General features: G+C 56.0%; 1 protein-coding gene across 5 annotated transcripts in view; it reads right to left on the bottom strand.

The window, feature by feature from the left end:
- LOC118178121 (opioid-binding protein/cell adhesion molecule homolog) overlaps positions 1-13,017 on the bottom strand; it is a 287,839-nt gene that overhangs the window by 109,610 nt on the left and 165,212 nt on the right. Inside the window, exon 1 of one of the 5 annotated variants that reach the window (XM_035346394.1) lies at positions 2,169-2,174. The exons of the other annotated variants lie outside the window; for them this stretch is intronic. The gene's annotated coding sequence lies outside the window, so the exon portion shown is untranslated. Of the gene's footprint in view, positions 1-2,168; positions 2,175-13,017 lie in introns of those variants that run through there. 5 annotated transcript variants of the gene reach the window in all.

Raw genomic sequence — 13,017 nt, forward strand, 5'->3', positions numbered from 1 at the left:
GAGAATTAGAGAACGAAAACACGGAGGAAGGAAAATCGCTCGGGTGCCACCCCCAGGCTGTTGCTTTTCCATTGCGGGGCTGCTCGGGGGAAGCTGAGCGTGAGGCAGGTACCTGTGTGCGCACTGCCCCCGCCGTGCCGTGGCCCGGTGTCCTACTTAGAGCGAGCGGAGCAGAAAGTAGGTTATGCCCAGCAGAGGAGCTCCTGCAAGCAGGGCGGCGGCACCGCCAGCTCCCCCCTGCTCTCGTCTGCTCGAGCACGGGGCAGCAACGTGGTCTGGTGGCCCCGGCGCCGAAAAGATGGAGAGAGAAGGGAGGCAGCTCCCGGGAGGAGGTTGGGCACGGGGTGGTGGTCTCCAGCTGAGGACAGCCCAGGGACCAGCAGCACGGACGGGTCTGAAAGCTTCTGCGAGGTGCAGGAGTTCAGATGAGACGTGCAGGTGGGGGTGAGCTCTGAGAGCAAAGCCACGCTGGGTTGAACACGGTTTGCCCGTCAGTAGAGCCGCGCTCCTGGACCTCCTGGTGACTTCTCGCTGCGACAAGGTGTTGGGGCACAACGAGGCTCCCAAATTAGTCCAGAAGCAGGAAAAACACAGGAGAAGAGGATCTTGACCAGAAATGGCTCGGCACCGCTCAGCACGGGCACACAATGTGAATTTGAGTCTTCCCATTACAGACTAGAAATGAAAAACGGGAGCTGGGATTTATTCCTGAGCCCACCAGGGGCTCGCTCAGGTGCCCACGTCAGCCCAGCGGAGCTAAAACGCTTCTTGCACCTCCTGGGAGTATTTCAAGGCTCATTTTATGGATGCTCACAAAGCGCTTTGCGAGCTCTTAACCGAATGAATGGAAGAACAAATAAATAGATAGCGCGGCGCCCTGTTCATCTTATGTCTAAATATGATGCCATCGCATAGCCTCCGGGCTTATTTACAAAATACAGAGACATCCAAATGATCCGAGCACAGTTGTGCCACCTACGCTGGATGCTGTACGAGGGAAGCACCAGGCTCTCGGCTGCCCTGGGAGACTCGGAAGCGCTGCCCCCAGCACACGTTCGGAAGGCCATGGAGAGGAAAATCAGCTCTGCCCTCTCTCCTCGGCACGCTCTGCCCTTTTTTTCCCAGCCAGGCGACACGAGAGCCGCCCGTCCCGGTGCTGGCTGGGCAGGCACAACCGACGGCCGTGCTCGGGGGCAGGAGGACCGGGCACCCCCTGCCCTGGGCTGAGCACCAAGCCCATCGTCAGGGCACGCAGACACCTCTGTGTGCGCCCTGCACAGCCCGCTTGGCCAGCCCAGAGCAAACCTCAGGCTGCCGAGGCGTCGGCAGAGCAGCCGAGACAGCAAGATCTAAAGATAAAGAGGGAGGGAGGGGAAAATATAACTGCCTAATTATAGGGAAAGGGATGGGAGCTTGGAAACCTGATTTTTCCCTGCAAGCAACAGCTTCTGCCCTGCAGCAGGAGAGCAGAGGCACCGTGCTTCGTGCTCCCGCCCTGCAGCATCCTCCCCTCTTGGGCAGAACGGTCCCAAACGTCCGCATGGAGCAACGCAGCCCCACAAAACAGGGGGAAACGCACCCCTCCCGCATCCCTGCACAGCACCGGGATGCTGCTGGGGGTTGTGTTAGGCTGGTAAAGGTCTCAGCACCTCTCCTCAGCCTGCCCCAACCACCCGAGCCTCGTGGGCTGCAAGTCCCCGGAGAAATAAATATTCTCCGGGTTTCCAGGCTCTTCTCTCTGCGGCCAGGGCGGATGATGGTTTTTCCCCCTTTGAAATTCTTCTAAGGGCTGAAGCATGAGGGAAAAGGGAAAAAAAAAAAATGGTGAGGGAAGGATCTCAGTTCCTGCAAGGTCTGGAGGAGTTCCTGGGGAGCTTGGTTTGAGCAGCGAGTGCCAGGACCTGCGCCGCGCGTGCCGCTGCTGATTTATTCCCAGTGGCACCGGGCACGCTGAGATAAATATGCAAGCTGCAAAGCCGAGGTGTGACTGCGAGCGTCTCCATCTTCCCGGGTCAGCTTTAATTCATCTTTTAGAGTCAGCCTGGCCTGAGCCGCTCGCTCCCGACTCCAACCCAATTCTCTTCAAAGCCCGGGTCTGCCTGGAATCTGGGATTTAAATCTGGGTTTGCAGCAAAGAAAACTAAGCACGCTTTCTGAGCAGGAGTAACCTTGGGGGAGGGTTTGACTGCAGTTTCAAAGGCTGAGCAAGGTTTTTGTACACAGCACCGGCTCCGTTCTGCTCGCTGTCAGCAATCCCTGCTATCTCCGCGCCGCTGACAACCCGACAATCTCCGATGCCGCAGCAAGGAAACAACCCGCAGGCTGCAAAGCCTGATAGCCCGTTTGGCACGGAGGATAACGAGGCGCGAAAAGACAAAGGCACCCAAAAACGGCTGGGGAAACGAAAGGCTCGCCCAAGAGCATCCTGAAAGCCCAGTGCCCCTCCAAGGGCTCCACTCCTGCAGCACCCCTGCCTCGGAGCATCGTCCTTGTGCCTCGGAGCACCCGGAGCTGGCACCACGAGGTTGGGTGACCCACAAACACCCCAGGCTTGAGGCTGGAAGGTGCAGGACCCCCTGATCTCTCCAGCCCCAGGTCCGGGTGTCAGGCAAGGTGATGAGCCTCGAGCCCCACCGCTCACCCCCCTGCCCACGTCGCCTCCCGTGCGCTGTTATTAGAGCCGGCATTTGTCACGTTAAGCAGCTCTCGTGGCAGCAAGCAGAGCCGCCAAGGAAAGCGCGAGCGCTGCAGATGGGTGGCATTTGCCTCCTAACTGCTTCGTTTTTATTTATTTGTGGTTTTCCCTCCCACCTCCTTCGCCCTTTCGGGGTGTCCCCGTTACTGCTGCTCGCCGCTGTCCTGATGAGCGGCCTCTCGCTAACTTCTCCCGGGCCAGGAGCGCTCTCCTGTTCCTCGTTGTTCCTCTGTCGCTACAAATTGGCACTTCGGAAGAGATTTCCAGGCCGAGCATTAACCCCCTCTGGAGCCCAGCCACATCAACACAGGCGTTATTTGTCAAACGAGAGGGAGGCAGTCAAGCTGCAGGGAAATTTAAGTGACTTGCCTGAAACGGCGCGGAGGAACAAGCACGGAGGAGCCGAGACAGACGGCCCTAAACGGCACCCGACCTGCTTCCCTCCTGCCAGCCCCAGGCAGAAGCCCTGCAAGCCTCAGCCTGCCCCATAAATCAGCGGGCGCGGGCTCCCCTTCAGAGCTGGAAATAGGACCCAGGAGCCCTGACATCGCACGGCCATATTTAAGCACAAAACAAGGTTTTCCTCTGGTTGCAAATTCCAGCCCCAACCCCTTTTAGAGAAAGCTTTGTAGAGGTTTTATTTATTGTCAACTTCTGGATGATAAAATGAGGCCACTGCGAGTCCTATTTATTTCCCCCTAGCAGGAATCGGAGGGGCTGAGATGGGAAACAAATGAAGGGCTCCAGCACTGACCCTGGGCTCGTGCTGGTTTGCAGACCGCTGGGTGATTATTTTATAATAGCTGATAGCATCTGTGATTTAATGCAGCTGTTAGAAATTAGCAAGGACTCCATCGAAAGCGTCCCAGTCACTCATGATAACAGGCTAATAAATCATTCCCCCAGTGCTCCCTGGCATTTATGGTTCTATTTTAGAGATGCAAAGCATAGATCCGGCTGCTCTCCCGGATTTATTTTTATTTATACTTTTAATAACGCAATTAAATAAATAAATTTAGGATGTTGTGACTCTGTTGCCAAAAACGGCACCGATGAGAACTTCCCCTGCATGACTTCCCTTCGTTATTTTCTCCCCACCAGCCAATTAAAGGGAAAACAAATGGCTGCTGGGCTCCTCAAAGATATTGTTCCCGATGCGTGGGGTGAAAACCTCCCCCCCCGGCATCCAGGGCAGGCAGGAGGGGAGCGGGAAGAGCGAGGAGAACTCTCGATGCCACATTTCATTTCACGCCGTTGCCCCACCTTCCACTAGCCAGCGAGCCCAGCTTTGGTGTTTTCTCCCGGGGCACTGATTTGGGGCATTCACTGAGCTCCTGCAGCCAGGGTCAGCAGCAGCTCCCCCTAAATCCACCTCTGGTTGTGCCCTGGGCACTTAAAACCCTCCCCGGCATAGGATGGCTGACGCCAGGGCAGGGGGAGGACAGCCCCACCAGGCTGGCCAGCCTGGCACGTCGCTCTCCAAAAAACCCCATCACGGCGGTGTCTGCCCTGCCCTGTCCGTGCCCCTCCGAATAAACCCAAGGCAATTCCACCTGCTGCCCAGGATGATGCTCCCGGTGCAGACATCCTCCTCCCGAGCACGGCGCCGAGTCCCGGAGGGCTCCCCGGACCTCCCAAGCGATGCACCGAGGAGCAGCACATCCCTCGCCCTGTCTACCACCGACCCGGACGAGCCCAGGAGCCTGCCTCTGCCTTGACACGCTCATTTCTGCACCTACACACGTGCCTGCTCTCCCGAGGCACGCAAGCCTTCAAAACATCTCGCTGATGGACTCGCCCGAGCTCTGGGCTCCTGTCTGAGCTGAGCCCGGAGGCAGGAGGGCTGGCAGCGGGGGGGCACCCGTCCCTCCGAGGGGTCTCCATGCATCTCCCCTCCTTTTTTGGGGGCTGATCTCCCCGCAAGCCAAGTGCATTTTGGATAACGTTTTTGAGCTTCTGTAAGGTTCCTGCTCTTGTTTTAAAAAATAATCATTTAAAACGAACCTTCTCTGATCTTTCCCGCGGCCGGTTTGCATTCTCGCAGGGAGCCCGGCAAGCTCAGACACCCCTGGCTGCATTTCAAGGTCAGCTCCTCTCGGGGGGCTCAGCACCGGGAGATCCCCCCACGTCCCACACCCAGGTGGGAGGTAAGCCCCCGGTGCCTCCCCTCGGCGCTGCCGACCTCGGCGCTGCTCCGCTGCAACCCACCGACATCAATACTGGGAATAAAGCACTGCTGCTCCTCCTTCATCCCTGAGTATTTCTGGTTCATAAGAAGGAGGCGATTCATTCCTCAGCCGTGCACTGAGCGCTGCTACCAGCAGACCCGAAAGGATCTGCACAGACTTCGCTGGGGCTGCATCAGATCTGTGTCGGGTCCATTTAAAATGCTCGAAGCATTTTCATCACACCCTCTCTTTTAAGTAGAGTTACAGTCAGAGAAATTACTCTGCATACGCAGCCCCAGAGGTTTCATATTTCTTCTCCCGTGATGACAGTTCCCGACCAGATCTGCTTAATTTACAAGGTGGGAGATAGGGTTGCTCCCCCCGCCCTTACCCCTTAAAACTGCCAGCCCTGCAAATTCCCTGGAACCCAAATATTCGCCTGTCCTCCCGGCTCTGCCACCTCAGCACAGGGTAATACGGCGCTGGGCACGAGACACGAGAGGACGGGAGAGGGAAACGCGGCTGGCTCCTGACCCCGGAGCTGCAGCTCTTGGGGACGAAGCCCCAGAGGTGGGTGCAGCGCGAGCACCCCGGCGACAAGGTGCTGAAGTCTTTGGGGATCATGTGCAAAACTGGAGTGGAAAGCTGCCACGTCTCGCTGTGGGGTTTTTTGATTAGAGAAACACGCTGATTTTTTTTTCCCCGCAATTACCGTTTAATAAAATGGAATCTATCATTAAAGCAAAGGGGATCAGCCGCTCTGATCCTTTCCCATTTAAAAAAGACAGGCTCTGGGAATCGGCAGCACCCACAACAGGGGGAACGCAGTGGGGTCAGCCAGCACAGAGCTGCTGCCAGCACCTTCACGGCTCCAGGAGAAGCCAAACCAAGCCGAGCTCCTCCCAGAGCTCCAAGCAGGGAGGTGCTGGGTGTGCTGGGCAGGAAGGGGCACAGAGCACACAGCCTGGGACCTCAGCAGGTAGCACCAGCTCAGGACAGGGGCTCTGAGCACCTTTTCTTTCCTTCCCAAAATGTTTTTTGGCTGCACGCATCTCCCATGGATGGAGAAGTCCCAAGTCCAAACCTCACCTCTCCTGCAGCCCCCTGCAGCCTCCCTGAGCTTAGCCCAGCTCCTGGCCCGACCCCAAACGTCTCCAGATGTCCCTCCCAGCCAGCAAGGAAGTGCTCTGATGTCTGCAAAACCCCATCAACACCATCCTAAAAGAGCCAAGTCTACCCAGGTATTCCCACAGCTGGACCTAATCCTGTGCCCAGGATCCAAGGCAAAAGTCCCCGTTATTGGGGTTAGGGTTAGGGTTAGAGTTAGAGTTAGGGTTAGGGTTAGGGTTAGAGTTAGGGTTAGGGTTAGGGTTAGGGTTAGTCCCAGTCCCCAGTACCAGTTATTCCCTTCCTCACCTCAAATTCTCTTCTCAGCACAAAGAACTGGAAAAGTCCTGATCTCAAAAGAAAGCGGAGGGCTGCGGTAAGCACTTTCAGCAAGATTTTAATAATAAAAATTCTAATTAAATTTTTACACGTTTAAGTACATTTGTCATGTATTTTCATTAATAACACAGTGCCGTCTTTAATGTGATAATCTTCTCACCCTCTGCAAATGACAGCCCCCAAACTCTCCGGCATACCCAGCACAGAGGGATGAACCAATTGTCCTAGGGCCGTGCTGCCGATCGGTGGCAGGGGCCCACAGACCCCTGCAGGAGAGCAACAAGGAGCAGGAGAGCAACAAGGATCAGAGGCACTTCTCCAAAAACCTCCAAACCTCTTTTTCAAGACCGTCGGCACGCTGAAGACAAGCCACCGAGCTTGCCGGTGCCTTGAAGAAAGAGCTCATGCACCCACAGAATATCCCAGGTTGGAAGGGACCCGCACGGATCATCGAGTCCAACTCCTGGCACCGCACAGGTCTACCCGAAATTCAGACCATACGACTAAGTGCCCAGTCCAAACGCTTCTAGTTTATTAAGGCTTGGAGCCACTGAGCTCCAACTCTTCCTGCTAACGTAGAAGACAAGACATGACCTGTGACGGACCTCCATCACTTCTGAGGCACCTTTCGAGAGGGAAAACGCCGGCTCTGCCGACGAATTCCAGCCACCCACTGCTGACTGCCTGCAGCAGGCTCACACCGAGTAGCTGCCAAGGGCTCTTTTGCAGTTTTGTATTTATTTTATTAATATTATTATTATTATTTTTAACCGTGGAATCATTTTATTAATATTAATAAACCCCAGAAAGTGCTAATTTCCTCCATCATTCCCCTAATTACCTCTATTGAATTGTGAGGATCATCTGCATGAATAATGACTCCCCGTGCGTTCGCTTCGCTGTTCCGCCTCTGCTCGGCGAAGCCACCGACAGGGGCCGGATCCTGCTCGGATGCTCCTGCGCCCGCGGGGAGGAGGGAAGGGTCTTTTGAACCCCCAGCTGCCTGCTGCATCCCTAATGGGAACTAATGGACTCCTCTGCAGCCTTAAAAGCCTGGCGGGGATCACCGGGTTCATCCTGCACAAATAAAAGGGATGGGGCAGGTCTGCTAAGGGCACGCCACTGCTCTGATGCTAATTCTGAGCGGACGGAGCCTCTCTGCAGCATCCAGACCTCCTGGCCGCCCCCACGGCAGCTTGGCTTTGTCCGAGCCCAGAACCTCACCCTGGATTTTGGTCCCCTGAGCAGGAGCCAGCAGCATCCCCCAGGACACCTCCCGTTGTCACACTGGGGCCACGGGGCCAAAGAGTGAGCAGAGGCCCTTACACCAGTGGCAGCTGCTCCAGAAGCAGGAGGAAAGACCAAATCCGGGCGGTCCCTCCGTTTCATTTTCTTAATCCCAAGACGTTTTTCCTTCCCAAGTCGTCCATACGGTTCTGAGACCACTCGTGTCACAGGTTGCTTTTTTCCAGCTTGGGAAGCACCCCAAAAGCCGGTGGTTAGCACAAAACCTAGGAGGACCCATCAATGCCACCTCTGTGGGCGTCCCAACCCCACGGCTGGGCTTGCTGGGGAGCCTTTAAAAGCTGCGTGATGTCCTTGGACAGGATCCATCCCCTGTAGCTACCTCCAGGCTTGCAGGACCAGAGGTCTGCCAGCACCGGGCAGGCTGGCTCCGAGTCCCCGCGATGACCCCACAGTGTTCTGGCCCCGTTTGGGTTCCTTCTCCTCCTGGTAAGTCCCCGAGCAGAGACAGGACGGGCACCCTCTGCCCCCAGAAGAGGTGATGCATGGAGGGGATCCCACAGACACCCTTGTTTCTATCCGGGGGGGGAATAGGGGGAAAACATTTCTGACTCCCCCACCCCACATCACTTGCTGCGAGCACACTCAGCGTGCACAGCACCCTCCAGCCACTGCCCCTCAAAGCAGAAAACCACATCCCTGCCGAGGCGGTGGTGGGAGCCAGGGCCCTTCCGCAAGGCTCCCGCTTCACCGGAGAGCCTGCCTGGATCATATTTGTATTCATTTTCATGAACTTCCCATAAAAGTCACTAATAGAACACAATCTGCTAATTAAGTTTCACTCAGGAAGGCATTTTCACCTTAGATTAGCAGTGTCCTTGCACATTTTTTGCCACTAATGTACTAATAACATCGTATTTATCTTATAAATGAATGCCCTCAGACTTATCATTAAGTTTGAGATATTAACGCGCGCAAATGAGCCCGACGTGAAAGGAGGGCGAATAACTCCAACGGGATGGAAACCACGAGTCCCGTTTCCCTTCCTTTTTACTGCTAGGGAAAAAGGCAGCGGGCTGGGAGCTCGGGGGAGCAGTGCCCTCCCTTTTAGTGCTGCAGAGGTGCAAGGAAGGGCGAGGAGCCCTCGCCAGCACCCCGATCTCACTCCCCTTGCCCCAGCAAAGGGTGAGAGCGTGCACGGCTTCGGCACCCCAAATCTTTGCAGGGAGGTCTGCATCGAGTTGTTCCACGCCACCGAGCACCGAGATGCATCTTACCCAACCCTGCTCATCCCGGGGGGGGGCACAGCCATATGCCCACACCAAAATTGGGTGTATTGGCCACAGCCAATTGGTCTATCAATATATATCGGGTATATACAGCCACACCAAAAGCCAGCCCCCACCGTCCCAAGGACTCGCACCCTCCCCGAGCTGCCCCCATCTGTGCCCGCAGAGAGGCTGGAGAGAGGCTGGCTGCTGCACCTGCTTCCGAAAATGTGGCCTGGGTTGAAAATATTTGTCCGAGGGAGGGAGGAGGTGGGGGAGAGGCGTTGTTGCTCATGAATCTTGGCAGGATGCAGCTGCTGTCTGTGCTTCCCTGCAACTGGCTGGAAGATGGATCACGGAGGGGAGGCCAAGCTGCAAAATTTAAATCCAGATCTGCTTTAGCTCTCTGCTGTAAATCCCCCCGCTGCTAGAGCCGTGTTTTCTGCTCAGACGTCCCCAAACCTTCCTTGTCCCCAGCCCCACGGGGACAGACATGTCACCACCGTGCTGAGCACCGCGCGGGGGCTGCTGCCACCTCCCAGCGCCCGAGCAGGCACCGAGCTGGGCACGAAGGAAGGAGATTTGCACTCTGCTGAGGCTTTTTGTCCCTCTTAGTCTAATTATTTAGGTAGCCTGGATCCAGTCCTGCCCCGGCTGAGCGAAACAAGAGCAGTGCCAGTTTCCTCCGCGGTGCCCTCGTACCGGCCCTGCGGTGCTTCACTGCCAACTTTGCAGGAGAACTTTGCGGCACCAGCCCCTGCTGTTCCTATGCTGCTCATCCCGGAGACTCATAATTGGATGAGGCAACATTGACATCCAGTGGCCGATCAGATTAATCGCAGTGGAGACGGAGGATTTCCTCCTGGGGATGGAGCACGTCTTGGCCAAGGGCCGGCAGTGAGCGGCCAAGCCTCCGCCACCCCTCCTGCACACCTCCCCGCCAGGGGTCCGGCCACAAGCTCCGGGGAACTGCCTTTCAGGGCTGCTTTCTTCCCAAACTCGCCCTGCTGGAAGATAAAACGGCCCCACCGGCATAAACCAGCATCTCCAACCGGGGATGCGGTAACTCAGGCCAGTCGGCTCCCTGATTTTACATCCCAGTCCTGTGGGAGGCACAAATGCTCAGGAGGGCACAAGGCAGCACGCGCAATCTGCCAGCGAGCTCCCTGGTTTTATTTTACCCCCAGACTGAGGCTTTCATGCCCTTATAAACACAGTGGGCACCGGGCATGGCTCCTTTTCCATCAGCCCTCTCCTTCATGCAGTGTTCTTGTGGGATGCCCGCAGCAGGACAGTCCCCAGGACACCTTTTCATGCTGGATTTTTCCACCCACACCTGGCGCAAAGCCTCACGGGCACTGGGATGCGGCAGCACGCAGCCTCTGCCCTCCACCTGCTCCCTCCTCTCTCTGGGTTTTCCCTTGTGGGAAACCTGGGCTGGCTGGGAAACGAACCCTGAACACCCCGCTGCTGGAAATGGGGCACGATGTGTATGGTAACTGATTTTCCTTCCCAAAACATTTCTGAGATGCAATCCGCAGCTGGGCACCCATGAGCTTTAGGGGGATTTCTGCATTCCCTGCTGGCAGACGGCAGAACCGAGGCACCAGGAGGACACAGAGGATGGGGAAGGCTACCCATCCACGGCACCAAGCCCAGTATTGAAGCCGCATCGTCGGCTGTAGCCTTTTATGAACGATCTGCATGCCTACAGGGCCCTTAGATGCTGTTCCCTCCCCAGGCAGCTGTAAAAAAAAAGCGGCTCCCCCTCCTCAAATCTGCTTTAAAGGTTCTCCGGTTTCTGCGGGGGTTTCATTTTTATTTTAAAAAATACGAAGGCAGATTACATGCTACGCAATTAAATATTGATTGGGAATTCTCCCCAAGTATGCTTCCCCTCCATCTCTCTGCCTCCGCAGGGAGATGTCAAGTTCTGTTTCCTAAGCTGTCCCCATCCAGTGATTACGTTCATTAGGACACCAGCCTTGTGGTTAAAAGTACTTTCTTTGCTGCTGTACGTTTAATTAGACAACTCTTTCCTAGAAATTATTTATAGCTGGGCTTGGGAGCTATTGTTAGTCCGAATGTAAATAAGATTCAAAAGGGAAATCCCAGGGCACCCCTGTGGCTGGTGAGCCGCTCACTTCAATCCATTAGCACTGGTCCCAGCGCCCCTGCTTAGCGCAGGCTTCCAGGGGCTTTACGGCTGCAACTTGTGCTATTTAATGAAATCACAGCGAGCCAGGCACAGGTTTCCAGCGCGACTTTTGGTGCACGAGGAGCGTTTCCCCTCCTGTCCGTGCAGGAGCTGGGAAAGCCCCTGGCACGCACCTCCTGAGTTCATCCGGGACGGAGCTTAGTGGGAAGAATATCAGCTTTAATTAGAGCAATATACATCTCTGCGAACCCATCTAACACCTGAGCAGGGTTACGGGCGTGTTTAAACAGCCTGGGGTTGGAAATGCTCCTAGGAAGGGCACTGACTGAGCCCAGCTCCGCAGCTCCTGCAGGGAAAGCAAGCACAGGAGTCACTGCGCCACGCTGAGCAGAGCAGCTGACACACAGGACGTCCAGCTGAACCCCTGGCCTCCTCCAGACCCCTCAGCAAGCAGCTTGGTCAAACAACCAAACATCTCCAGGTTCAACCCAGAGGAAGCACCAACAGGATGGGCGCGCTCCTCCCTGCCCATGAGCATCCACAGGTTGCCGATATGATTGAATCGGGATGCCCACCCCTCGTGTGGGGCCAGCACTTGCAAACCACCCCCGCATCGTTCTTGGGGTCAGTCTTACTTTCTCCCACCTTCAGCTGTCCCCCCGGCTTCAGGGCAGCTCTCTGCAGGCAGCTGTGGCTTTCTGCCCACGGCTCTCCTGATGGAGCTGCTCCATGCAGGGGGCAGCAGCAAGGCCACATGCAAGAAAAAGGGTAAATCTCTGAAATAATCCACAGCAGGGGGCTGAAACCTGGACAGCAAACCCCTAAGCTGGAAAGGGGGCTTGGTCCGTGCCCAAACCTGACTGCAGAAGACAACGGAGCAGGGTCTGCCGTGCTTCTCGGGTGGTTTCTCAGCCTGCGAGCCCTGGGAGTTGAAGGTCACGGCACCACCCGCGCTGCACAGGGGGGGATAAATGCAAAACCAAATGGCAAAAGCTCTGCTGCCAGCTTAGATGGCACGAGGGGCCACGAGTGTCCCTTCTCCACCAGTGCCAGCAAGCCGCTCGTCAATGCCACCGAGCCCAGGCAGGAGCCATCCCCGTTCCGGAGGGTAGCGCCGTGGGGAGGTCTATTATTTTAAACACATAATTGATTCTAATTCATCACTTATCGCACGGTGACAGATTTTTATATAGTTTATTATCTCAGGCGCAGCACGGGGGCCCGGGGGGGCTGGCTCCTATTGTTTGGCATTTCCTGCTCCTGCCTCATCTCTAGCTGCTCCCGTTATCTGTCTGATTAAGTTAGGGATTCTGGTGTCTCCGGGTCCCCAGGTAACCGTCGGCGCTCACAGCTTCCCCTCGCAGGATTAGAGCGGCCTGCGTGCACCTCTCCTCCTTGACCCGTCTGTCAGACACCGTCTCCGCGCTCGGCCGACGATTTGGGGATGCGGGGACAGGGACGGGTCCCTGGCGCCCAGGCCCTCAGCAGCAGCACCACGGTTCAGGACGTCCCCAAGGAGCGTCCCCAAGCAGCGCCCTGCCCCTTGTGGGATGCAAAGGCAAAGCCTGCCGCCTCCTTCCTTCCCCTCCCCAAAGCCGGTGGGGATTTGGAAAAGCAGCAAAAGCACCCACAAGTGCCTGGTTGAGCGCTGGGATGTGCAAATCCCACGGCCCAGAGAGCTCCACCGCACCCCCCGAGCATCTCCCCTCGCAGTACACGACTTCTCCGAGTTGTCAGGGGTCAGTTCGGAGCATTCCCATCTCCCAGGGTGCCTCCAACTTCCCCATGACTTTGGTTTGGTTCCGTTTCACAATGCAAAACCACAAATGCGCACGCTTGCTTCTGATGAGCTCAACAACTCCAAAAACGCCGGAAACCCGAATTTTCTTCTGACACTCTGAAGAGTCACTTCGCAATTTCAGTATTTCGTTTCCGCGTTTTAGATTATTTGGAATTATTTCTACAACATTTCACGATGCTAAATGCAACGCTGAACATCACACGGAACAGCTAGAAGGATGTCATTATGTGACATAA

This window comes from Oxyura jamaicensis, chromosome 24, assembly GCF_011077185.1.
Source record: "Oxyura jamaicensis isolate SHBP4307 breed ruddy duck chromosome 24, BPBGC_Ojam_1.0, whole genome shotgun sequence".
Lineage (NCBI taxonomy): Eukaryota > Metazoa > Chordata > Aves > Anseriformes > Anatidae > Oxyura > Oxyura jamaicensis.